At 39.1% G+C, this 27,316-nt stretch overlaps 1 protein-coding gene across 5 annotated transcripts in view; it reads left to right on the top strand.

Annotated features, from left to right (window-relative positions):
- MEIS2 (Meis homeobox 2) overlaps positions 1-27,316 on the top strand; it is a 172,683-nt gene that overhangs the window by 138,280 nt on the left and 7,087 nt on the right. The gene's annotated exons all lie outside the window — the stretch shown is intronic.

Raw genomic sequence — 27,316 nt, forward strand, 5'->3', positions numbered from 1 at the left:
CAGGGGCTAGATAGGGAAAGGAAAAAACCTGTGAAAAAAACGGATGATGCAGTTTTTACGAATAAGCAGCTTAATGTATCTTGGCACCCACAGTAAGCCTTGTAGGAGCTCAAAGTGCCTCAGGCAATCTGTGAGCAGAATAGCAATTTTATTACTTTGTCATTAAACCAATTTCACAGCAGTATTGTTTGTTAATGAGCAGCGGCAAACGAGCGAAGATGTCACACACTGGAATAGCAGTGAGATTTGTGACCCAAGCTCAGAGCACTAAGATGGAAAGACCATGGCTATAAAAAAGGAAATACTTTGGGATGAAATGCAAAGTCTATACAGCAGAGCTTGTGTTTATGAGCTACCATTTTGCTAAGAGCTGTGAGAGAAATAAAGGTCTGGAAATATGCAGTTAAAACAGGGCCTATAAAATTAAAACCAAATTAAAGTATAGCAGAGGATTACTGCACAGGCTGTACTCTACAAAATATATTTTAAGTGATGAGGTGAAATCTAAATCAGTTTTGTTTGAATTTGGTTGGTATTTATAAAATTCAATAAAGCCATACCAAATTCAAAACCAAAGCAGCAGCCCAAGCCCTGTGGTCTCTGATCTATAAGCTTCACTTTGAAGAAATTCAATTTACCAGTACTTAATTAGCAACTTGTCCTCTCTTTGTAAAGTAAAGATAATATATGGGTTTATATAAGAATATAAATACTGAACAGACATAATCAGTGTCCCTGCACACATGCATGCACATACACACACATGAAGGGACACACTCTGATCACACTCTGATTCTGTACCAAACAGTGAATCAGAATCACCTAGAGAAGAGATTACATAAAGCTGAACTGTATTATTTGATAGGACTCCTTTTTTTCCTCTTCTTCTTCTTCTTCCTCTTCTTCTTCTTCTTTTTCTTCTTCTTCTCCTTCTTCTTCTTCTTCTTTGCCGTCTTCCCTTTTTTTTTTTTTCTTTTTTTTCTTTTTTTTTTCTTTTTTGAGCCAGGGCTGATCTTACAAAGAGATTGGGAGAGAGCCTTGAGGGATACAAGAAACAGTGCCAAGCAGGCACATTATTGAATCCCTGCAAGGCATCCCGAGGTAAGTTTGCTGCCTGAGCTGTCTTTCCATGTTTATACACAGAGAAAACTAGTTCAAGCAATGCAGTAAGTGGATCAGCATGACTGACTTAAAGGAAGAGGGGAAAATTAGCCCACCATTTTGCTCCATTTGCACTAGAGATGGGGAAATAATTTTGCTGTCAGGACTTGCTTCTGAGCCACCTCCTTTCTTTCCTGTAATAAAGCCCCACCCCATTTGTTTCTATTACAATCACATTATTTAGCATAATTATCCTCTTAAAAATATCTAGATCGCTATAAACGCTTCCGTTCTTCTGCCTGTTTACTACCTCACCCATGAGGATTTCGGCACAGTAGCTACCATCCATTTGTGGAATGCTTTAAGGGCTCTGGCAACAGAATAAATTTAGCATATTTGTGCGTGACTGTGTGCCTGTGTGGATCTCGCTCTCAGTTTCTCACTCTCCGTGTGTGTAGTCAATTTGAACAATGTATTTCACTTCAGTTCACAAGCACGCTGACCTCTCTATCCAGTGATTAATATTTTTAGATGCTTGGTTTCATAGCTTGGTAACTCGTGCATGTTTTCTGCTATTTAACTAAGTGGGTAAAGGGGACGCTGCAGGAAATGCTCATTGTTGAGCAGTAGGCGGTGCTCACAGTTCTGGGAGCTCAGCTTAAGACTGTTTTCTGCCTGACAGGGCAAGACCCCTAGACAAATCCCTGGCTGGGTCTACGGTAGTTGGCAGCCATTCAAAACTGGTTCTCTGCCAGCAGTATTACTAGATAGCCAGACAGATCAATTCACTTTTACATTCCCGCCATTATTTATAGCACACTGTATATCTGCTCTTGCTTATGAACTAATGATTAGCAAATACAGTACACATAAAACATAAGCATTTGTTCTGTGCAAAGCTTTCTGTTGCTGATATTGCAGATAGTTTTACAGGTCACGGAGCCTTAAAAAGGATTTAAAGGGCATGTCTTGTGTAACATTTGTTCCTTTGAAAATGATGCTCCCTTCCTATTTTTGTGTAATTGGAGAGGATAGAAAGGTTTACTTGCTGCTTATGTTTCATTGAATTCTTGTATTTCCCCTTTCTCCCACAGACTACTAAGGAAAACACGTAGGAAGAGAGGCTTATACAGTATTATTTGTTATTTAAGAACTGTAATTCTGTGTAACACTTAGGCTTTTCTTTTCAAAAAGATCTATTGGTAAAAACAAACAAAACAAAACAAAAACAAAACAAGTAAAAACATGAAAACCAACAGCCCTGCTTGATGTCAGGGCAACTGCAATTTTGTAAACTGTAAAGAAAGGTAGATGATTTGAAAACTTGGGAGAAAATACTACACCTTTACTAGGCCCTTGTGGCTGCTAAAATACTAGCTATAGTATTAAATTGCTTCAGTTATGTTTTTGAGCTAGAATGGGAAAGGTCAGCTCAAATCTAAGGCCCTGGCTTCAAAGAAACATAGCTATACTGAATTTTTAAAATCTAAATATAATCCAAACTTAATGGCCAAATTAATCCCTGGCATAAACACAGGCCTGTGCAATTTGAATGTTTTTAGCTGATCACTGCTACTGTTCTTGCCACAAGTTCCTGTCAAGTATCAAGGCTTATGCTTATTACACTGAACATTTTTTCTCTGAAGAGTTCACAAAATGGGGACAAACACACTTTCACTTCTCTGAAATGAAGTTCAAGACTACTGCAGTAAGTGAATTTTCAAAAGTTTCAAACCAGGTCACACTGGTCTGTCTGAATTAATTCAAGGTGTGCTGCTGGTGGAGCGATGTCATGTCATAAGGAAATCTGGTAATTTGGTTTCCTAAACTGCTAGTTAACCCATACTTTGGTCTGGGTTGAGGCTTAAGGGAACATGATGTCAATATGTGCTTGAGAAGTTGTCCCCTTTCCATCTGGCAACAAGTGCACCAGAAAACTTTCTGCATAGCCTCAATTCCCTTACTGGGAACAGAGCATTTACAAGTGCCCACACTGAGGTACCCTAGGAGTGCAGTGTGCTTTCTAGAACAGTGAGAATGCAAAAATTAACATAATGATAGCAACCAGCATAACTGAACCAAAGTGGTATACATCCAGTGAAACCTGGCCCAATGGAACAGTAAAGGTATAATTAGCTTTTCTTACCACTTAACATCAAAAATAAGTGAAGGGGAAGAATAGAAGTGCTTGAATAACATAAGATCCCTAAAGGGCACATGCTCTGATAAAACCTTTCTGCTCAGAAAAATGTGAGTAAAGCTGATTTATGAATGTTTTGCACCTTACATGATTAACTCCATACTCAATGCATACAAAAGCCCACAATACCTGTTAAGAGTATCTTATACTGGCTTTGTATTACATGAAACATCTGTTCAAGATGTGGGTCAATGCAGAATCAGGAATGCTGGCTTGGCAAAAATCTTTCCAAGTCAAAATTTTCAGAGAAATTTTCAGAATTTTCATGTCTAGTGATTGGTATACAAAAGTGACTAATCCAGAATTATAGCCTTTCTGCACCTTTTTGAAAGCTCAGCTGTCTTTCTCTTTTTTTTGTTATTTGGAGAATAAGATTGGAATGGTGAACTCCTTAGTTCAGTGTTACCAATAAGGAAAGAGCAATTTCCAGGAGAAACTGTGCACTGGGAGAAATTAGATTTACTATGTTTCATCTTAAAAAATACCAATGAAAGCAGAAAGAGATTAAAAATTTGAATCATCAGAGTGGGGTATTTCTGTATTATCAGGAAAATTATAGTCCAGAATGTGCTTCTTGCCTTAAATAGATTGCAATAATTCTTTGATATCTACTGGTTCTATCACTTCTTTCTTTTTCTTCTGGATTCCTTACCTAAATTCAATTATTGATGTAAAACTCTGTCTATATAGAGTTTCTCAAGTCAAAATTCTGTATTGCACTTCTATAGTAGAAGTCTCTCCTTGGCCAAGAATATCACTGAGGCAAGACTTATCAAAAATTCATTTTTCATTGTGGTTTTCAAAACATTGCATTTTGAAGGGTTTTTTATAAACCATCTTTTATAAAGCAATATAAAATATACTGTATTTCCCTTGCTTGTTTCAACATAAATCAACCCCCAAAAAAGTTTCTTCAGCTCTTTACATTGTCTGGCCTTGTTCATTTGTAAGCCTGCAAGTTTAATAAAGACTGCTTTCCCTGTGTAGAAAGAATATTCCATTTTACATGGAGGGAACAAAACAAAGGAAAGCAAAACCTACATTTTAAAAGCGACGCTATATCTCAAAAATGAATATATTATATGTTGATGGGCAGAGTGTCCTGTAAAGCAGCCAGTAAGTGCTTTGGAAGACACTGAGAATATTTCTGGGGTTTATATTGAAAAATAAATCAGGATTTTTCTATTAACTTTAAAACCATGTGGAACTTCCTTAACACTGTGCACTTTTGTGAAGGCCTTGAATGTGGTGAGGTCTATCCATGTATGTTTTCCAGGATGTCTTTCTTTCTCTCAACTTTAACTTTTCAGTGCCTATTCAAACCCAGTAGTTTAGTCAATCAGAGCTGCAATGAGGAGAGAAATGAAGGCACAGTAGTTTAGATTTCACTAAGGAGAAAATTATTGCTTTCTGGAGGGAAAGATGAAGTACTGCTAATCCCTTGGAGTTCTTGCTACTCAGATCTGGGGAGTGATCTCAGGAAAAAGCCACTTATTTGATTCAAGACCTTGCTGTATCATTAGCCTTTTGCTTGATCACTCATTTCTCAGACTTTACTCTCCTAATGGACAAAAAGTAGATGCCATCTTACTCACAGATTTTTTCCCTGAAGTGAATCATTAGTTTAGCCTTTTTTTTAATAAAAATCATGATTGATGTCTATGGACTCAATTATAATGAGCTAAAATAATTTTATGTACAACCAAAAATTTTTAATCTTGCTGAGTATCCTATTGCTAAGTTTAGTCAAAGGCCACTGATAACAAAGGACAAAGTAGTCTGCTCAGCAAAAGCCAAGATGACTGTTGGCTGACTTATTCAAGAACAAACACTCAGAACTCATTCTTCAGACAAGGCCCAACTCCATTAGGCTGTCATAGCACCTGCCTAACTCTCAGTCATGTTAATGAAGTTATCCATATGCTTATAGACAGGCACAGCTTAAGTAAACTGCTAAATCAGGAAGAGCAAGTCTCAAGAGTCTTTGGCTCATTTGGTTCTGGAGGGTCATGTTTGCATAAAAGCAGTTCTGAGGAAGAACTTTATTTAAAGTTCTTCCTCAGAAGAACTTTATAAAAGCAGTTCTGATGAAGAACTCAGCCACACGACTTTCTGTTTATTTGTGTATGTCAAAATTCCAGCTTAAATGTTGCTTTTTTTTTCTCTCAAAAATCGCAGATAAACCCAGAAACAGTGCTGGTTTGACCATCAGTTTGACAGTTCCTTTAGATTTGAAATGTGACATGATAGTAAAGCAAAATTAAAGATGAGTCCAAAATCACTTTATGAACCTTGGCTGAGGTGTGTGTTTTCTGCTGAAATCCAGATTATATTAATTTTATTTGATTGTGCTTACTGCAAGTATTTCCTACAACTCTACTCAGAAACTTCTGGTTTTCCTCCTTCAGAGAACTAGTTCAGGACTGGTCTGTAGACTTATTAGTCATAATAAGGCAGCTCCTAGAATATCCAGCTGAGATGCAAAGCTCACTGTGTGCCACATCATGTAGTAGGCGGGTCAACTTCGAAACACTCACATACTATTATAAATACAACCCAGATACCTGTTTTATGTTCATGGATAGCTTTGAAATCTGTCCCCTAAAGCATTCAATCACCTGACAAGGTTGTAATAGTCTGCACAACCTTTCTGACAATAAGTATCAATAGTGAAGTCAGGAAGGGGATTCAGCATGTAAATAGCACACAGATACCAGAATGCAGCACTGAGATGGAGCTGTGTGCTTCCACAGAGGTGTTCAAACAGTAATTAAACACTGAAGCAACAAATGCGAGCTGGTGAAAAAGTGCAAAAACTTGTTCTTGGAATATCATACTCACATAGTTTTGTGTTATGTGACAATATATTATAGCATAAGATAAAAATGTGTAAAAAAACTCACTAAAATATGTTAGGTGGAAATGCATTAATGTAGCATAAAAACATTTTATTAAAAAAACAAAAAAAAATCTCCTAAATATAAATACATTTTGCTGCTTCATTCTCTGGCTTTCCCAGAAAGTCACACTGGATCCCTGTGTAGGTAATCTAAGCAAGGCAGTGGTTGGGGCAAATTAAGATGACATTTTCAAAGTAGTTTTATTTCTTGAGTCCCTCCTTCTGATTGTGTGTCCCTGTTTTGAAGTCTGTTGGGGTGAGCTGCAGTTTTCCACAGATTTCAATTTTGAATTATGAATCAGACCTCAAATAGCATTTGAAATAACGAACTCAAAGAGCTTTTGCAGGACGACACATAGACATATGGCAGTTTCCTACAAGAGATTGCAGCAGTTTGTGTCCATCTCTTCCTTTTTTTCATGTGTCATGACATGGAGATAATAACAAATGACTGAAAATACCTACAGTAACACTTGTTCCACCACAAAGCTGTTACAGCCCTCAGTACTCTTTGCCAGCCTTATAGTCTTCACTATTCACCAGCCCATGAAATCACAGAGAAGCATCTGTAAGCCACACTACAAAACCTGTACCTGACACAGGTGTTTTATCTCAAGCTCAGGGTGCAGCTTTTATGAACATCTACTCCAGCAAATTTGGGGTGTATGAATTGTTTCTGCTGATTCTGTGGTGATTTTAAATGAACAATGTGCAGTAGTAACACAGGATGTACCACCAGGGAGACAATACAGTGGGGAATTATCCCACAGACTCCTCTCCAGCCATGCCCCTCCCCACGCGTTCTTGGTGCTTGGTCTGTAATGGTCTACTCTGACCCTGACTTTGCACAATGACTTACTTCCAAGAAACAGTCATTTAAGGGGATGCAAGCTACCTGTAACATGAATTGGTTCAGTGGATACACAGTAGTTTTTGTTACACTGGCATGCTCAGAAAAGGACGTAAAGATTCTTGTCTCCGTCCACTGTAAAATATGCAAAAAATATCAGTGTCAGATAAATCAGAAGGTGCTCTGGCATGCTTGCTTCGCTTCTGCTGTGAATCTCAAGATTAAGAAAAAATGACCTGGCAATGAAGCAATGGCTTCTTTAATCAATTTGTTTACTTATAATCTTCAAATACATAAAATAATTTTATTTAAAGGAAAAAGAAAGAGGATGCATGATGCTTATTACTTTTATCTTCCTTCGAGGTCCAATAGTTACTGTGCCTGCAATTTATATGCTGTAAAGTATAGAATCGTAGCATATTCTGATTTGGAAGGGACCTGTATGATATCAAATTTTGGGAGGTTCTGATCCAATAGAACTCCTGCTTGTCCCCAAGTAAATGAACAGAAACTTTGCTGTCATTGAGAGGTTTTACATAGTGCAAAACCAGGGAAAATCAGACTTACCATTCCTGTGATGGCCTAGAACTAGGTCCCTGAAAACTGCTGAATCATAAAATTGCAAAGGTCGGAAAAGGCCTCTAAGACAACCATGTTCTATTGTCAACCTAGCACCATCACCATGTTCACCACTAAACCATGTCCTCAAGTGCCACTTCAGCATACTTCCAGCTCTCGTTCTTTTGTTGGCCTTTGTTTCTTTCACTAGAAGCCAAAGTGAATTGACTTTGATATCCCTCTCCATGGCGTTCACTTCATCAGACAGATAATGGCATTTGTTTTCAAATGAGCCACACGTTACAAAGAATCTCAAGTTCATCTGCTTAATAGGAAATGTATCTGAAAGAATCCTGTAAATTAGACTTAGATTAAAACTAAATAGAGATGAAGTAAAACAAAATGCAGAGAAGTACAGGTATTTTCTCACGACAAGCGCAAAAAGTTGTTTCACCTTCTGCCACAATTTCTGAGGTGTACATCAGTGCCCTTCTCCTTTTTAAATCAGGGATTCTAATAACTTGTATTGAAACATGATCATGGAGATACCGTATTCTGCCATATTCTGGTTTAAGTTGTGCTTCTCCAACACAAAATGTGGGTTTGCCCACAAATATATTTGAACAAGAGCCAGTCATTTCAGGTGCATGACTTTTCTGTGCATCCTTTAGAAGTAAATTCCTCCTGTATCTCTATATTCTGCTCTCCCACTTCCAGGGGTCATTTTTTTCCCTTCTTCTTTCTGATTGCTGAATTGCATTTCTTTTTACTGTCTGCAATGGTAAAAGATTATTTATTGTGCTTTTTTAAACCCTTTTATTTCCTCCCCCCTTTCTGATGGAAGCATTAATCTAGGCAGTCATGAGAACATTGTAATTTTTCCATCTACCACTTGGTAAAAGGTTTATCTTATGGATAAGAAAGTATTTCATATGCCAAAATATTTGCAATTTCAGCTCGAAGTTTTAGTCCAGTTCCTACCAGTACTTGCCAAAAGTAAATTACCAGCATTTGTTTTGTGGCTTGTTAAAAAAGGTGACTCTTTTAATACACATCATACAAGCAGAATTAGTTGTTATTATCTTGGGTAGTCCCTTAAGAGAGACAGCTAACTGACTGGGTCCCGAAATTGAAAGTGTCTATTTTTTATTTAGGATTTAAATATACAAAATAAAAAGCACAAAATGAGGACAATAATCTTTTTGTAGATTTTTTAAAAGCAGCAAATCCACACTTAGAGAAGAAGATAAAGATATTAAAAAAAAAAAAAAAAAAAACCCAGACAACAATAATAAATTAAACATTCTAAAATAAAAAAAGAGGAGAAAAAAATTTATCCAATTCAAATGGTGAGGTAAAGTACTCTTTTATGTTCCATTTCACATCCTGCAGGAACAATAACATTCTTTTCAGAATCAAAATTGAAATCTAGACATTTTTAGCTCACAGGAAAATATGTGTTTTGATTGAGCATTTATATGAGATTAGAATTCTTAAATATCACTCTAATTATCCACATAAAAAAATAATCTTAGAAAGACTTTTGAAAAGTTACATGTGAATAACAGTTACAGAACAAATTGCAAACCAGACTCTAGTAATTGTAGCTAGTGCAATCAGGCCCTCAGCCATTATCAGAATTTCAATCAGAGGAAGGTAAATCCTGCACAGTGTAGAGGAATGGATATATTAGTAGCTAGATATTTTTGTGCCCCTTATTGTCTAATTATCTCAAAAACAGTAGAAAATGTATCATGTCAAAATAAGGAAAATGAGAGGTGAGACGGGGAAGAAATAATTATTAATATTATTAATCAACAGGAAACTGAGCATCAGATTGACTAGGGGTTTGGTTATTAGTGAAACTCTAGGAATAGCATGAAATACATCTCTGAGGCACAACAATAGCAGAGTTTTGTTCTTTGTGTTTGTTAATTATGATGATACGTATTCATTACTGACCACTATTTGCTATAGGCTTTGATCATTTCAGTGCTGGATGTTTCCCTGGCTTCAAGGTGGTGTGGGTGGAAAAGGAGTCAGTTCTAAACTCCACTCACTCCTACTCTTTCTTTATTTACTTGCTTCTGAAAGAGCAAGTCTTATACCTTTCCTTTCTTTTCATAATCAGACTCATCATCTACTACTAATTGGTTTATACACATTAAGAAAGAGAGTAGGTAACCGACTCAAAAAACAGACACAATGCACTCAAAGCCCTTCACTCCATAGTCTCTCCTTCCTTTGTATTGCCATCAAAGAAGAGTAAAATAAAAATCCATCATTTTTTTCCAGGTTCACCACGGTGAGTCTGAGTTTCTGTCCCCAAGGATTTTGCATTATATGTTTGCACTATCCACTTTACAAGCAGTTATTTTAGTAGCTGGTGGGACCTCCAATGGCAGACTATCCCCTACTCTTGCTGCAGGATGACAACAGTGATTTATTAGGTCTTTCCTTTTCATAACTACCATGATACTGTAATGAGCAAGTATTCACTTCACACTTCTCTTCCTGATAGTCTACTGGTATAGATCTGTGGGTTTCTTTTAATGTCTGGTTCATTAGATGGTATAAATGTGTGTAGCATTTTTAGCTGTGGTTGAGGAAAGCAGGGAATGTTGAGGTTAAGGTTTATTATGACTGTCATGTTCAGGAATGGAGAGCTATATACTATTTCTGCTCTGAGTGTCTGCACATAACTCCAGTTGACACTGGAGTTATGCATTTGTCTGAAAGCTGTTTATCACTTTGTGAGTACTTTCTGTTTCTAGGGGTGATCAGAACAGAATAGATCTGAGTACCAATTATTTTGAACCTCCTTGAAAGTTTCTGTGCAGCTTGGTTAAAGATATGATAGCGCAGTGTCCTTTACTATATTTTACATAGCAACAGGTAACAGTTCTGTCCCTAAAACCACAAACAGAAAAACATTAAGAATATTCAACAGTGTCATTTATTATGTAGAGGGCACTATACAGTTGCCCTCCCCTGACACTTGAAATATAAGTGCTTCATAAGGGAATAAACCCCTGAAAGCTTGGTTGCAATTTACTTCTTTACTTCCTGCACACAGTAACAATGATAATTGAATTGAAAAGCATTTTAAAATTCATAAATATATAAGTAGCCATTATCTAGTGGAAAACATATGTATGACTATAGGACCTGATCCACTACTCAGTTACTCCAATTTTAAACTAATGTAACTCGACGGTAATCAATGAGGGGGCTGTTGTGCAACTGAAGTAGCATAAGGCAAATAACATTTTTAGTACATGTGAGGTTCTTTTTGCTTAAAAAGGAGGCTAGCATTTCATTGTGTGTTTATTTTGGGAACCTTCAACCAAATGCCCAGAAAAAGAGGCACTCAGAATAACTGGGTACTTTTAAAACCTGCTTTTATTATGACTGACAGAAAGCTGGGAATATTTAGCTACATACTTTTGTTACAAGGGGAAAAACATGCTGTGTTTTTTCCTTTTTGTGGAGTAGAAATTAGTTGTTGAAGTAACCAAATGTAGCTGATCAGTAATCTAATAAGAAAGTGATTTCATCTGGAATTTGTATTGATGGTTAAGACAAAACTTCATAGGTTGGTTAATGGAAAGCGAACAGGATGATCTTTATATCTTCATAAATGCAAACAGTTTAAGATCAGAAGGAGACCATTAGAGTCTTCAGCCTCAGCTATTTTCTCTTCAATTTAACTCAAATTATCTCTGCACTGAGCGCACTTTAGTTTGGCTGAAGGGGGTTTTTTTTAAAAAAAAAGGCATGCCACCTCAATTTTTCTAAAAATCATTGATTCCTGAAGTGTTAATCATCACACTGTGTATTAGTAAAGCATGTGTGGAAAGCAGAATCATTAATTCGCAATGCTAAGTTTATATAAAACCAACAATCCTCCCCTGCTGCTCCCCCAACTCCTATGCAAACCTAGCACCATAACCTAAGGGATGAGCGTAAGAGAACACAAGGCTCTGGTGTTATTTGCACCCTTCTGATAGTTAAGCTTTTTGTGGAGGGTCTGCTGTGGAATTTCAAAGACAATAAGCAAACTTGCACCAGACAAATAAAGTTGCATTCCTTTACATTTTAGATGTGAGACATAAAACAGATACAGTGCTGTTCAATCCTTTATCAAGGTGACACAACCCCAGAAAGCTTTGATGCTGTCTATTGCAAATCTCATGAGAATTTGAGTAGGAAACAAAATCTGATGAGTTTGTTTGACTTGCCTTTCTAACTACATATATTCAGAAAAGGTTTCTGTACAATTCTCTTCCCCTCTCTTTATTGTGTGGTTTGCTTTGTTTGCTTGAATTTAAAACTGCCATTACGTGAAAGTGTTGCAAGTATAAATAATTTAGAAGATAACTCTGTGGGGATACTAATAATAAGTCCCTGCTTTTTCTAATAGCTACTCATTATGGTTCTGAGAACTGGCATTCAAGTTACACAACATCACCGTGTCACAGATATTGTGAATGTTGACAATAAAATAATTTTGACATCTTTTTAATTAAGTGTATTTTCCTTCTTTAAAATGCCCCTTTTGTTTGCAACTGATTTAAATTCTCTAAAAATACCCACAGGCTTCTTGAGTACGGAGATTGATGGACAGGCAGATACATCCATCTGGTTTTATCTATCTTAAGTGTGTAGATGTAATACTTTTCCCCAATAAGAAGCCACAACGATACAATTATCTATCAATGAACATTTACTTCTAAGGGAAATCTAATCAGTTAACAGAAGTTAAGAAAGACAAATGTACAAAGGTAATAAGTGGTTCAAACTCAAACAGTCCTACTCTGTTCACTCTCATTTAAAGAAAAGAAAAAGCTTTTAATGGGACTTCTCTTACTTTTACCCCATCGTTTTATAAATTGCTTTGCCAACCCTTCACAACAAAATAGTAATTTTAAGTAGGCCGACATCGAGCTCAGGTTTTATGCACTTGGTGGTAATGATAGTGGAGATGCCCCTTCAGACTTAAGTCCAACTGTTGAGTCTTTTTCATTATTTTTATTTTTTTTGTATGGTCCCCAGTAAATGACTAGGTGACATCAACCTGAATAACTGTTCCTTAGAGAAACCAAGTTCTTTATCATGCTAACCTCATCCTGGGATCTTTTGAAAAGTCATAGGGCAGGCAAACATTGTTTAAAGCAATCATAAGCTATTGCCTACTTCATGCTCCGCACACAACAAACAGAGAGGATTAAACAACTGATGGCATGTAGAGGCCATCCTCTCACAGAGATGCATGCTGTTTCAGGACTTGGTTTTTTGGACTATATAATGGAGAAAGATATTGATTATAGATAATCAAAAACTGTTCAAAGCTACATTTTGGGTTTGTGGTTTGTTTGGGGGATTTTTTAATAAATATTGCAGACATTTGTCAGAACCACATTGACATCTGTTCCGAAGTGTAGCTGTGTTGTGATGATTCTCAGGGAAAATGGTTTAGATGTTAAAGGATACATAGTCTATTCAAACAGAACAGAACTCAAGAACTGAGAGGAAAGTATCACTTTAAAATACTGTGGAAAGCTTCACACTAATGACTATTAGAGTTAAAATTACTGATGAGACGGAACAAGCCACAGCTGCAGCTACTGCAGATTGCTTGGCTAACAAACTTACAGTCAACAGAATATTCTCTAAATGAAGTTCATGTTTAGTATAATTTTATATATATGAGTTTATAACCTGGCAAACAAAATTGACAGTGAACCCAGAGCAACATTAATCTATCACACATTCTTAAATATGAGTTTTACTTCTTGATACTCCTCACACATTCATTCCCACTGTCCCAAATCCACTTTTTCTCACACCTCCAGTGTCCACTCCTTTTTCTATGTCCACTTCAACAAAACCTCTCTTTTGCTTCTGCCTTCATCTCTTCCCACCTTGACAATTGCAGTCCCCTTCTCCCAGGACTCTAAGTCATAGTTCTTCATCCCCCCTCAATGTGTCAAATGCTAGTGCTTAACACACACATAAAAAAAAAAATCACCTCCTATTTTAGGCACTTTAGGCAAACTTCCTCCTTTTCTGAATCAATTTAAAAATTGTCTTTAAAAAAAATGTTGAAACATACGTCAACATAGATGTTTCTTCCCCCCCACCCCCACTGTCCTCTTTTCTCACTTGGTCTAGTGCTGTCCTCCCCTCAATTCAACAATCTCAGTTGAAAAATACTTCCTTTCTACCATAGCTCCCATCTAAAGAGCCTTTCTGTATCTAAGGAACCTTTCTGTATCATTGGCTAGCCATATATTTTCTCCTTTGCCTGTACATACCTCTTAATTTCTCTCCATGGAAACTGGTTTGGGACAGCGTTCATGAGGAAGATTAATACTGTATGGCATGCTTAAGCAGTTATTATAGGTCTGTGTTATATTGGAAAAAAACAGAGCATGATCTTGGTAGCACTTGGAATAAATTTGGCAGAATGATTAAATCAGGCATTTTGGTCTGGATGCAAAACATGCCCAAAAAGATTTTCTCTTTTCAATTTTTATCTGGTTTTTTACTACACTTGAAAATTAAGTGTAGACACCCATCTTAGCTGCACGTTTTTGCATTAGATTTGTCCTAGCAATCAGGTACATGGAACTGTGAAATCTTTAGTTTAAGTTTTGCAACCTCTGAATTTTCCAGCATCATCTAGTTGCTATCTAGTCCCAAGAAGCTTAAGAACTTTTAGTCCACACACACTTTTTTCCACTGGTGAGCATGCACAAATCTGCTTAGAATGGGATATAATTGAGAAATCTGGAACTGTAACTCTAGCAGTACCATAGAGTGAGATATTGCTCTGCCCATGGTTATTTCATTATATAAAGGACCTCCAGGACAGAATAGGAACACAAATACATATACAATGACAAATGGGCAGTAACCTGTTCCACAGTGACACAACTTTCAACACAAAATCAGCCTTGCCTCAAGGGCCAAACTTCCCCAAGGGCCAAACTCAGCCAAAGTTCTTGTCATACATCAGCCATACCAAGCATTACACAAAAGAGTCAAATGGGCTAGAGGGAGCGTTATCCTCAATGGCTCAATGACTAAAAAATTCACTTGTTAAATAAAATATATGTTTGCAGGTCTTCTCTTCATCTTGATTTAAATCAATGTCTTAACTGTTCCAATTGAGTACAATTTCTCAGTCAATGGGCTATTGAACATAATGCTTCATCTTTACTCTTCTTCACTACCATGCCCTTGTTGTTCCCAGTTATTTTGTGTATGTAATGACTAGTCACTAGAACAAAATTAATTAAGAACATGGGCTTGACTGTACAGCCTCTGGGTTAAGGCTCCAACTTCAGATGTGTGAAAATTAACTGCTGGTTAATTATGGCTGTAAAATTGCTTAATTCGGGTGGAACATCTTCAGAACATGAACTGAAATGACTTTGTTTACTGTAATGACTCTGTGGGTGATTCAGATACTCTTTTAGAATGTGATGGACCCATGCTCACGTCTGTGTTCCAAATCGAGCAGGATAGGGAGGTAAAACTTGATCTCCTTCTTTCCAGATAAACAGTCAAATAATAATGGTGTCAGCTAATAAGGAGAGATATTTATCTCTGTTATTATAAGGGCAAAAAGGCCTGTCCTAAGATCTCTGTCTTAGGAAGGTGTCTGTCATAGGAATACTGACAGGACATGAGTGTCTAAGAGACACTCAGAGACTAAGCATGGTTACTGTAGAAAGTAACTGACTGTTAGGAAACACCATGAATATACAGCAGTAGAAATGATGGTGGGATGGGATATTAAAAAGTAGAAGTCTACATGCCTAAAGAATTTAGGCATTTTCAGTATTAAGTGAAGGCTTTTTTTTTTTTTACCAAAAATATGCAGTTAGGTATCTAAGTCCACCTTCTGATGATTCCTGGAACATCTAGGCAGAGACAGAAAATTTCTTGAGAGCAGATCACCTACAATTTAGGCATTAATGTCAACACCCATTTGCTACTAATGCCTTCTACCTCAGAAATTCACTGAACAATTGGGATAAGCTTTACAGAGCCTTTGATGATCTTGATAACAGAACTTGATAATTTTGAAAACTTGCCTTATACATTTAAGTACTTTACTTGACCATTACCAGTTTTGTGGGCTCAAATCCAGGTTTATACACATATTCGTAGATGCCTTTACCCCTACACAGTGTAGGAACAATTAGTGAAATTCTGAAAATTAAGCCTCAACATCATATCAGTCAGAACAGTCAGAGCTAATATTGAAATCCATCAGCAACCAGTTATTAAAATTATGTAAGATCACACACAGTTTCCAAACTGCTCTCATAAAGAAAGAAAGGTAAATATTAGATAGGTTATATAGATTGGGTTTAATTTCATGACAAGTATCTCAATTGTATGCAAAATATGAGATAGTGGAACACAGCACAGAACTAGCCAGTTTTGACTGAAGAAATACAATTCAAGTTTCTTTCTGTGGTAGGATTTAATTTTCAAATGAGCTATTTAAAAAAAAAAAAAACATTAAGAAAAATATCTCCAGCTACCCATCCTTTAACAGAAGAAAGAAAAATACATTAGAAGAGCTCCCTTTAGCTGGGAAAGCCATGTTGCACTTTAGCACAGGCTTCTCCAATGCTCTGCTCTGCCCATAAGCCAGCTGAGTACTGAAATCAGAACCCAGCCTTTCAAATGTTTTAGAAAGAGCAAACCTTTAAGGTTTCAGTCCTTGCTTGTTCAGAAGACAGAAGCTTGTTCAAAAGAGCAGAAAGATAAGAAATGGTATAACATTCACATATATGTCCATCTAGGACTCTTGCAGAGCACCAGCAAGATTTATCACTGACTTGAAAGTTGTAGGTTGCAATTATCTCTGGGGAGCCAACGAGGTAGGCTAGGGAGTGAGACTGAGCCCTGGAGAGAGGAGGGTCAGAAAATACGAGAGCCTGGAATGTGGAGTGATAGGCTGAGGGAAGAGCTCCACAGAGATTTTCAGTTTTCCCATCCCAAACCATTTGGCTTACAACTAAGACACAAGCATCCATGAAACATGCTCATATGTAACAAACTCTTTAAAATGTTTTAAGAACATTTCCCCCTGGTTCATGTGGAACACAGAGAACACAAGATGGGATGAGAGATAGCAAAAGTTTCACCAGTATGACACTGTATATTTACCTCTTCATTTTAGCATTCTTAATATACTTGTTCTGCTACCAGCTCATCACTGTGAAGCATGTGAAGCATGTATTCCATAACATGGCAGGCTGCAGTCTCATGGTGTGTATGGTGTTGACACATCTTTAACTACTAAGACATTAGACCCTCTGGTTTGATGAAGTCGTGCCACTAGTATTGTGAAAACATTTAACATCTGCATCTACAGGAAGAAAGATTTACATAAGCAGAATCTCCAGTATCCAGACAGAGCAAAGAGCAAAACACAAGGCATATGAGCATGTAGGTATGACTTACTGAGAGGTTATTAGGTGTATCCAGATAAGAGCTATAACTTGGGAAAGGGGGAGATGTATTTACACATAGTATATTATTTATGCCCATTACTTCTAATTGACTAACTAGTTCTCTTTCCTCTCACGTATACTTTAGTACCCACCAACCAAAGAAAGATGTCTACAGCTAAATATCTGCCAATTATTATGGACTTTTGCTTAATATTCTATTGTTACACTGACAGCACAGTTTTTAATATATCATTTTATACTATCCTGTACATCATCATTTTCCTGCCTCCCTTAGGGCTCTGGCTGTAATAGCTCTTATTTATTTGCACAAGCTAACATATATGCAAAAGATCTTGTAGTCATGATGTCACCCCCACCACCCTCACCTCTTCCCATCTTTGTTTTTGTAACCCTTTTTCATCTGTTTTTAAAGTTACAGTACAAAGAAATGTGAACACAGCATGTGTGTGGACACAGACCAGGGTCAAACATAGATTCTCTCCTCTTCAGCAGCATTATACTGCAGCCTTTTACTGTGTCCTGTAGGTTTGGGGTTTTAGCTAATAAACTGGAAAACAGATCATAAGGGAAATAAAGGAAAACCCCCTTGCTGTACCGATGGGTGAGGCAGGACTAACAGCCTGTGTAGTAACAAATCACCTCACAGAATCTGCTCAGCACCTTCTAAGAGAACGAATGAAGCACTGACTCTGGGCTGGCAGTGCTGCAGTCTGGTTAGCTGCATCAAATGCTATTTCTTACTGAGTTCTTGTTCCACCAAATGCTTTTTCTGAGGAGAATCTGCAGCAGTATAAGCTGGAGGTTCTTGCAAGCGCATCACTATGTCTGAAACAGAACAGACATCTTTAGGATCCTAGTTTTCAAACTTTCAGAAGTGAGTTTCGATAAATATATTTTGGCTGTGGGTTTTTTTTTTTAAGTGGGCTCTTTGGATCCAATTTCTTGACATTCCCTGGTTGACAGGTAGAAAAATACACTTTTTTTTTTCTTCAGATTTTAATAACAATGAAAAAGTGTACACGCTTCGTGGTCCAGACAGGACAGTGGGTACAAAAAATAGTTATCTTAAGGCAGAATTTACTGTTAGGGAAAATGGAACATTCCTTCTGAACTCACGAACTGGTAGTGCATGTGCAGGTTGGTTGTAGATGGTTGCTACAATAAGGCTTCTTTCATACAGGTGTGTTTATGCCCCAGGCTTGCTGGCCACAGTCCATTCCATTTACAGAAGCTGAATTAAACAATAACTACCGCATTGCAAAAAGAAGAAGGAAAAAAAAGGTGAGCGTCAAAGGAGATGCCTGAGAGCTTTGTTAGGGCCAAGAAAAACCCTGTTGCAGTTGTCAGAGCTTGTTGATGTTGCAGAGAATGGCACTTTTTTTTTTTCTGCTGGATTTTGTGGTTCTGCCTTAGGAAAGAAAGTAAAATAGAACGGAAGAACAAAGTCCTACTCTATAAATCAGCAGCTGCTCCTTGCCAGATCAAAGGAGTGACATTTTTGCTCCTGGACTACTTGTCCACTTTAGGTGCTTGACAGACAGCTAACAGCTGGCCTGTTACATGGTATAGGAGAGTTGGGCTACATCTTCTTCAGAGTAGATGACAAGCTAATCAGAGATACCCACGGCACAGGACATGTGAGTGCACCTTGATCTCTTCAAACATACCCACTACATAATTGCTAAACACCTCTATGCATTTTTGGCAAGTTGCTACTTAGGTAGTTTCCACTGAAATGTAAAAGGGAGAATTAGTGCCTTAATCTTATTTGATCAGGGAAGTTAAACAGATGTTAAATTTGTTGACAACTCTCCTTTTCGGTCAATTTAGAATTGATTTTAAAAAATTAATATGTTAAATATTGATAAGTTTAAAATAGATGTGAAGTACTTGAATGTGATATTATTCAAAAACTACACTTTGCTTGGGTTTTTTTTAAAGTTACCTAAAATGAGGTACTCAACTCCTGATTGCGTTCTCAAGACTGTTGGAGCCTAATTAGTTTTGAAAATCTTTTCCTAGGAGTTTAAGATGACAAATTAACGCATCTTTAAATGCATGAGTTACTTAAGATTTTAGAGATTTGTTTTCTACCTTTAACATGAGTTTCTAAACGCTAGCAAATCAAAGTGCATGCCAAATTAGCTAAAATTGTATTTAGCATCTCCACAAGACGTATGTATACAAACATGGAATTTTAACGTCAGTAGTAAAAATTTCAAAGTGATTCAGTTTCTAGTTGATTCCCATCTGCAATAAATCAAGCACAGGATGAGGTTAAATGCTACGGCTTGTGTCTATTGACTTCACATTTTATCTTAAGATATGAATAGCTAAGGAAGTATGTCTGTTTGTCTCCTCCCTTCCTTTCAAGTATCTTTAAAAGATCATTTTTATGGTGCGTTGTAAAAGAAAAACATATATGAGCAAGCTGACGGCACTGTCAAAAGAGAAACAGCCTCCTCCGGCATGTGTTCTGTGGTTTCAGGTGGCATGCACCAAAAGGCGCTCGTTTCCCACCAGGAGCCAATGGGGAATACGGCATGATACTGTTCCAATTAGGTTGAGGTTTGCTGGAAGCTCGTGAGGAAAACTGTGCCCACCCGCGGCAGTGGCGTGCGCGGAGCGGCGCTCCCCAGGCACACTCCCCGGGCACACTCCCCGGGCACACTCCCTGGGCACCGTCCCCAGGCACACTCCCTGGGCACCGTCCCCAGGCACACTCCCCGGGCACACTCCCCGGGCACACTCCCTAGGCACACTCCGCGGGCACACTCCCCAGGCACACTCCCCGGGCACACTCCCCGGGCACACTCCCTGGGCACCGTCCCCAGGCACACTCGCCAGGCACACTCCCTAGGCACACTCCGCGGGCACACTCCCCAGGCACACTCCCTGGGCACCGTCCCCAGGCACACTCGCCAGGCACACTCCTCAGACACACTCCCCAGGCACACTCCCTGGGCACCGTCCCCAGGCACACTCCCCAGGCACACTGGCACACTCCCCAGGCACACTCCCTGGGCACACTCGCCAGGCACACTCGCCAGGCACACTCCTCAGACACACTCCCCGCCCGGCGCACCGGGCAAAGGCGGGCCGGGCCAGTGCGCGACCCGGCTCCGCGGGGGCAGCGGCACCCCCGGCCCGGCAGCGGCGCTCTGGCCCCACCTCATGGCGCCCTGCTGCACAGCGGGAGGCCTCCCCTGGGGCCACCCAGGCTGGACCTCGAGGCCAGCCTAGTTCTGCGGCCAGGTGCCATAGCTCTTCCCGGGGCAGCGCTGCTGCTGCTGACCCCATGGAACGGCTGGATGCGGCCTTGGCGCGGGGCTATGAGGGCTGCGGGCTGTGAGGGCTGTAAGGGCTGCTGGGCCGTGAGGGCTGCGGGCGCGGGCCGGCCATGGTGCGGGTGCCGGGCTGGTGGGGTTCCCTTTCGGGGAAGGCCCCGAGCACAAACCCCTGCCGCGGGGCGAAGGCAGGGCGGCTGCCCCGGGTTGTGCTGCGGTGAGGGTGCTCCCCGTGACAGCCATCACGGCTTTCTGGGCAGAGCCAGATCGTTTCTCCGTGCTCCCAAGGAGTAATCTGGTATCCGAGAGTTACACGTTTAACGAGGTGGATTTTCCTCTGAGGTGAATAGGTGCGCGTCTTGCCAATTCTCATTATTTTATCGCAAGGCTCAAGTTGTTTCATGTTAATTCGAGGTCCCAGCTCCAGGAGACAATGGTTATGTGAGAATCTTATCAAGTAAGTTTCTAGATCTTGTGGCTGAGAAGAGCGTTTTAAAAATGTGGCGCAATGACTGAAAAATTCACAAAGTAAACACTGGGAAGAGTGCTGTTTAAATTCCTGATTTTTTTAGGACAGTCTCACAGTTACAGGACGAGAAAAATCATGATTTCCAACAATTGGCAGCTCCAAATGGCAAGACGTATTTTTAGGAAGTCGATCATAAACATGGAAGATGCGGCAGAAGTCTTTGGGATGGTTAGCACCTGCCTCAGGCTGCCTCAGGCACCCAGCTAAGTTGTTCTCTGTCATCTGGAGTCTTCACCAAACGTGGATGGTGACTTAGGTCCTTTGAATCACACCTTTGACAGATGTGAGGTGTCTGAATAAGCTTTAGAAAGTCAGTGTAAAAAGTTCTTAACCTCCCTTCTCTAACAAGGCTGTCCAAAACTAGGTGAGGCTTTGCCAGGGAATAAACCGACCTGTCCCTCCCGCTTCCTCTCAAAAGCAATTGCATAACTGACTCCATTTCTTAATATTCATGACTTAGGGAAGCCTTATTTAGATGGCTCATTTCCAGGTGACTAAGTCAGCTTTTTTAATTTCCTATAAGGAATGCTGCAAATATGAGTTGGTAACCAGGTGTGGCATAGATTCAGTGAAGCATAAACAAGGGCTTTTTCAACTATTTTTGTGCATACACATACTGCCTAAACCTAATTCTGTCAATTTAGAATACATAGTGGAGGGAGAAGTTGAATAAACTAAGATAAATAGATTTTACTTACTCAGATTAAAGATTAGGTGATAGACAAAGACCGCTGTAAAGGCAGGGGGTAGATGTTGATAAAAGTGTTACTGCAAATTAGTCTTTTCTAATGCATTCTTTCAGAGTGCTCTGAGCAGCTCATGACTTTTAAAATTATTTTTTCTGCTTGGCAAAGAAGTAATCTTCTAGGTTACTTAGGAAAACATATTTTGTGACTCGTTCATTGGTTATTTTCCCTTCAAAATTAGGGCACTCTTGGGCAGCAAGGGATAAGTGTAGCATATGCGCCTGAGCTAAACACTGACATGTGCATAGTCCAAAGACTGAAATATCATTTAGGCAAGGATTTATTTCCCCATCCAAGGTGAAAACACTTGGATTACTTTTTAGAATGCATTCTTAGACTCTTACTCAGCAAAAACATTGAAGCAGGTGCTTAGACCCCATTTATTCTTCAAGCTCAGCTCCCATTTGTGGAGATTTAATAAGAGTTGAGCTTCTCATCTACACTTGGCAGGTTTATGAAAAATCTTGCAAGACTGTCCCCCTGGGCACCTAAAAATTTTTAAAAAACATTTTTTTTATTCAGATGGCAACAAACAATTCTAACTCCAAATTAGTGTTGCTATGGTCAGTACTTGCATTTTTATTATTTCTGTGACTAAGTCTGTGACAGTGTTCATTCAGTACTTCTGCCCTCTGCAAGTCTAAGAGCAGAAGTGTCTTGGGCTAAAAGTGAGTCAAAACGTTCCTTGTCATTAATTCTTCTAAAGAACTGATTGTGAATTCATCTCACAAATTTGTTTATTTCTCTGGTTTTCACATAAAGAATTGAGAACCGATTTATGCAGTGGCTGGTTTGTTAAATAAATTCAATATTTTAGCACCTCATTTTCTGGGATGGATATTTTAAGTGGAAATCCAGATTGAAGACTGACACTGAAGTTTTGCGTTGTACATGGTGGCTCCATGTTGTTCGTCAGTTTCTCATGGGGAGCAGTCTACGCTGCTGGGGCGAGAATGGTTCGGTTTGGCACCAGTTCCTCTCAGAGAAGATATTAGGCATACAGACAAGTGGTGGGAGTTAAATATCCCTCTCTGCTTGAGTTCAGATTCGGCCCCCAGTTGGGAACAAGTTATAGTTTCCTGAGCATTCATGTACTCCATCCTTCTGAAGCAAGACCTGTTGTGACCCTACATCCTTACAGTGAATTTTCCATTATAGCCATAAAGTAAAGCTGGAGATTTCTGATTCTTATTGCCAATCAGTACAGTCACTAACAGTTCATTTCAAGAACTGCTCTTAAGCAGATTCAGTTATGGTGTGGTCACGGTGTTTCAAAATATATGTACACTATGTATTAAAAAACAGTGGAAACAACAATAAAATTATTTTTGAGTGTGCCAGGTTTGAAGAAGCAGATTAAGGGATCACTATTTGCTATTTATTGCCTTTGCACTTTACAAAAATATGTCTCTATGATTTTATCAGAACTTAATTTTATTATAAGAATAAAATGTATTGTGCAAATTTGAGTTTAACATCATTTGATATGACTTGAGATAAAATATGATAAATATATAAAGAAGATTAATTACAGGACTTCCTATAAAGTACAGAATGCATATTTATTTTGGACAAAGAAAAACAAGTCTCTGTTTGAAGAGATGTGATTAAATGCATATATTTAGATTATATTGTCATGCTAATTATCAATGGTAGGAACCAATTAGGTTCCTACCATTGATAATTCCAAATCACCAGACTACATTGCATATTCACTAGTGCACCTTTATTGCACTACTGGGTTTTGCTGTAAGCAGATAAAAGTGAAATTCCTTGCTTTAAAAGTCCACGTTCTTGTACATTTTGAGCCAGATCTTGTTCATTTTTACTTTCATGAACTGTCCCGCAAAAGTAACCAGAACTACTTGTGTGAGAAAGACAGACTCTGGCTATAGGAAATAGATGTGGCTGCTTTAGCTAGCAATTAAAGAAAAAATACAAGATGCAAAAAACTTTTCGATTCAAATGGCTATTGTGTGAATAAGCAAGGCTGGTAATCTGTCATTTGCAAAATGCTGGGAGTGGGTTTCTTATTGAGCCTGCTATGTCAATGACATGTATTTCTCAACATTACACACCTCATTTATCATTCTGGAATGAGGACCAAATACCATATGAATGTAGAGTTTGTGAAGGTATTGCCTCACAGCCCTGGAGGCTGATGACCCCTCTTTATCTACGCAGCAGGTAAGGCACAAACAGTGGCAATGGGAGCTCTCTTTGCAGTCCCCTGCCAGTGTGCCTGACTGTTAAGCTGGGGGAACAAAGGAAAGATAGCATATGGATAGCAGATTGTAGGAGCGCTGAAAGAGGACTGAGGAAATCTATGTTGGGTGTGTGGCTCTGCCAAAGATCTCTTGTATGACTTTGGCCTTGTCACTTAATCTCCTTCTGTCTCTGTTCCCCTCCGCAAACAGGGAGAAGGCGTCTCTGCTCTCCCCCAGGCTTTGCCTGGAAATCTGTTCAGACTGAGTTCTCTTGGACAGTGTGCTTGTGAAGCATGGGGTTGGAGTAAGACTGAGCTTCACTGGGTCCTCTAACTGCTGCTATCATCCAAATAATAGGAATAACTATTAACAGCAGAGAAACAAAGAAGTCCATGTCTTTTTGATAGATTTTACTCATCTTTTCAGGCCATTCAATCTTTGGCCTCTGGGTGAAGGGTATGAGCAAGGTAAGCAATTAGTGTCAGGAGGAGAGCTGTGAATTCTTCTTTTATAGGGTTCCAGATAATGCTGAAAACAGTGGCATTGGTGTTCTCTTTTTTCACCTGTCTCTTAATGCCTTTTGAAGACATTTGTGCCTAAATAACATCAGTGTTTCTGCAGCACAAACTGAAGTGCTGTGTGAAAGGCTGTATTTTGCTTTACTTTGGCCCTGGATATGGCTCTCTGAGGGATTCAAAAGCAGCCCTCAAAAAACGTAAAGGCTAGGGCAGGGACTGTGTTTTCTACATCTCTATTATGCACTGTGCATATTTATGGGGCAGTATAAGGAATAAATAATAATGCACAAACACTGCATTCTATGCCCTTGTCTACCAATTGTGCTGATGCATTACATGATGTAGCTACTGCTAGTGAAACTAGGATTCGATTTTTAGCTTCACCTGAAATGTATGTCTGGTTTGCACCTGCAATCTTGCAAATATAAATAATTTCGTGTGTCATTTTTCAGACATGCCCACTGGTGGGTATAACTGATGCTGTTTATGAACAAGATTTTTCAGAGGAGCAATAGAAATGGAATTTCAAAATTACCTGGATGCCTAAAGCCTGTTCTCCTATGTCTTTTCCAGCATACATCAGTGTATCTTCTCTCTAGATGAAGTTGTTTCTGGCTTAGAGGACATTGCTTGCACCTGCTCTTGTGCAGATATGCAAAAGAAAAATGGAGAAATAGTGAAATCAGAAATCAAACCTAAGAGCTATTTTTCACAAATTTTAATTGGACAAATTGTATCACTTTTTTTTTCTTTTTTTTTTTCTTTTTTTTTTTTTTTTTTTTTTTGGTAGGAAAACAAATACCGAGTACTCTATTTTAGGGCTTGAACTCCCATTTCCAAAACAACTAGTGAATTGCCTCTAGGTAGAGTTTGCAGTGAAAGACTGACTTTATTCACATCAGCAGGATAAAATAAGGCCTTGCTCCTTTGGGAGTGAATGGCTGGGCAAGATGGGGTTTTCAACACCCGTCCCAAAGGCTTAGTCTGTGGAGGCTATCGAATATGTAAGGCTGGAGCACGGGATCCCAATCTCTGTGCTCAGAGGTAAAGCAGATGTTACCTGAAACCCTTAAGGATGTAGAATTTTCTTAATGCTCTGCCTTGTTGTGGGAGCCCATTGAAAGAACACTTCAGAGGGCACCCATTTCTTACTAATGTAAACTTTCTGAGGAGTATCCAAAGATATGACCTCTGGGTGAACCTTTAACCTTCCCCTTAATTATTTGTTTGAAGACAGTGTGGAGTTCTCCTGCTGAGAGCCGAGGCCCATAATGCTTCGCAGCCCTGTGAGCAGGGGTGTATATGCAGGGAAGTGAAGAGGGACATAAATAAGGGGACCACCAGATGTAAATAATAAAAGTGGTTGGGGTTTAAATAAAAAAAAAAAAAAAAAAAAAAAAAAACACGAAAGAGCAATTTGGTTTTCCTGAAGACTGGCCTGATTGAAGAAAAGGGGTTAGTAAGGTGGAAAGTGTGTGCGTGTGTGTGGGGGTGTTTCTGTGATTTTTTACAGGCCTAAATAAGTGTTCATTCCATTCTTTAAAACCTTGCCATCTGTATACACCATTAGAAGCTCATAGGAGAAGAGAAAACAGTCTTATCAGGCTTTCCTGTTAATCTCTATTGGCCTTAACTTTAGCTGATAAAAGGCGTGCTGGATGGAGGAGGTTCAGGTCAGGCTCCATTTGGTCAGCACAGCAACGTTACTGGAAAGTAACTCAGCAAATAAGTCCTATCGGGGACCTTTGTCTCTGAGGACGGAAACACACTTCAAAATCACAGAACTGGCAGTGATGCCTTCACTGTGCCGCAGTCAGAAGGGAATAAACAAATATATTGACTGTGTCTGAGTTTTTATTTTAATAGCTGAAGTCATGACTAATTCTGAGGCAGGATGACATTTCTGACAACTGAATGGTACTTTTCCTAAAGAATAAAGAATGTCTTTTGGATGTAAACAGAAAGATGCAAAAGAGCCCTTTAGTGTTACTTGTAGCATTTATGCATCTGTCTAATGAAATTTCCACCACTGTGATTACAGAAGATGCAATCGAAGGTGTGCCACCGTCCTTTATTATCTGCGAAGGAATTTAACCAGAGGGTGGGAGGGAGTGAGGGAAGCATGACAAAAGGCCTTGCAGAGTTGATGCTATATAAAGGCTAGCAATTTACTAAATGAGCAGATGAACTTAGTTTTCAGTTAGCTGACTGAAAGACTTTGCTAGGCGTTGGATCAGGCCCAATGGCAATTATTGGAGGCTGTTTTGGATGATGGGCATGTTAGTATTTCTGAAGAGGATTAAACGCTAGTATTCGACTTCATTAGCACTCCTTAAGGGTCACCAGGCGAAAGCCCGAGCTGTGAAATAGCACACAAAACCTGCACGAAGGCTCCAAAGTGTTCTCAAACACAAAGAGAAGGGACAAAAACAAGTGTGGCTCCCGAGTGATAGAAAATTGCTCTGTTTTCAAAAATACTTTGTGAATAGGCAAGTTTTGAAATTATTTTAGGGAAATTAATTTAGCCTAGCTTGTGCTGATGTGGATTGCTGCGCATTAGCTAATATGAAATATGCAAGCACTTATTTTTGGATTACTAGCAAAATTAAATCCAGGCTCTGCAGCCAACTAACTGCCTTTACCAGTGCTCAAAAGCCTCGGCAACCACCCCAGTTTGAGATTAAAAAAAAAGGTTATTTTGGGCCTAATATTAACCACATGTACCTGTGATTGGGGGTTTCTAACGAGTTGAAAGGTGCCTGAGTTGAGGGCAGGCAGGCGGTCGCCTTGCACGGGGTGTCCCCGCTTGGACACAGAGGTGGCCCCCAGCTGGCACTGACCTCCAAACGACCCTTGCCTTTACAGGCTCCAACTGCAGGAGTTGTAGAAGAGCAGAAGTCTTTCTGGGCCGGCACTTATTG

This window comes from Melospiza georgiana, chromosome 6 (assembly GCF_028018845.1).
Source record: "Melospiza georgiana isolate bMelGeo1 chromosome 6, bMelGeo1.pri, whole genome shotgun sequence".
Taxonomy (NCBI): Eukaryota; Metazoa; Chordata; class Aves; order Passeriformes; family Passerellidae; genus Melospiza; species Melospiza georgiana.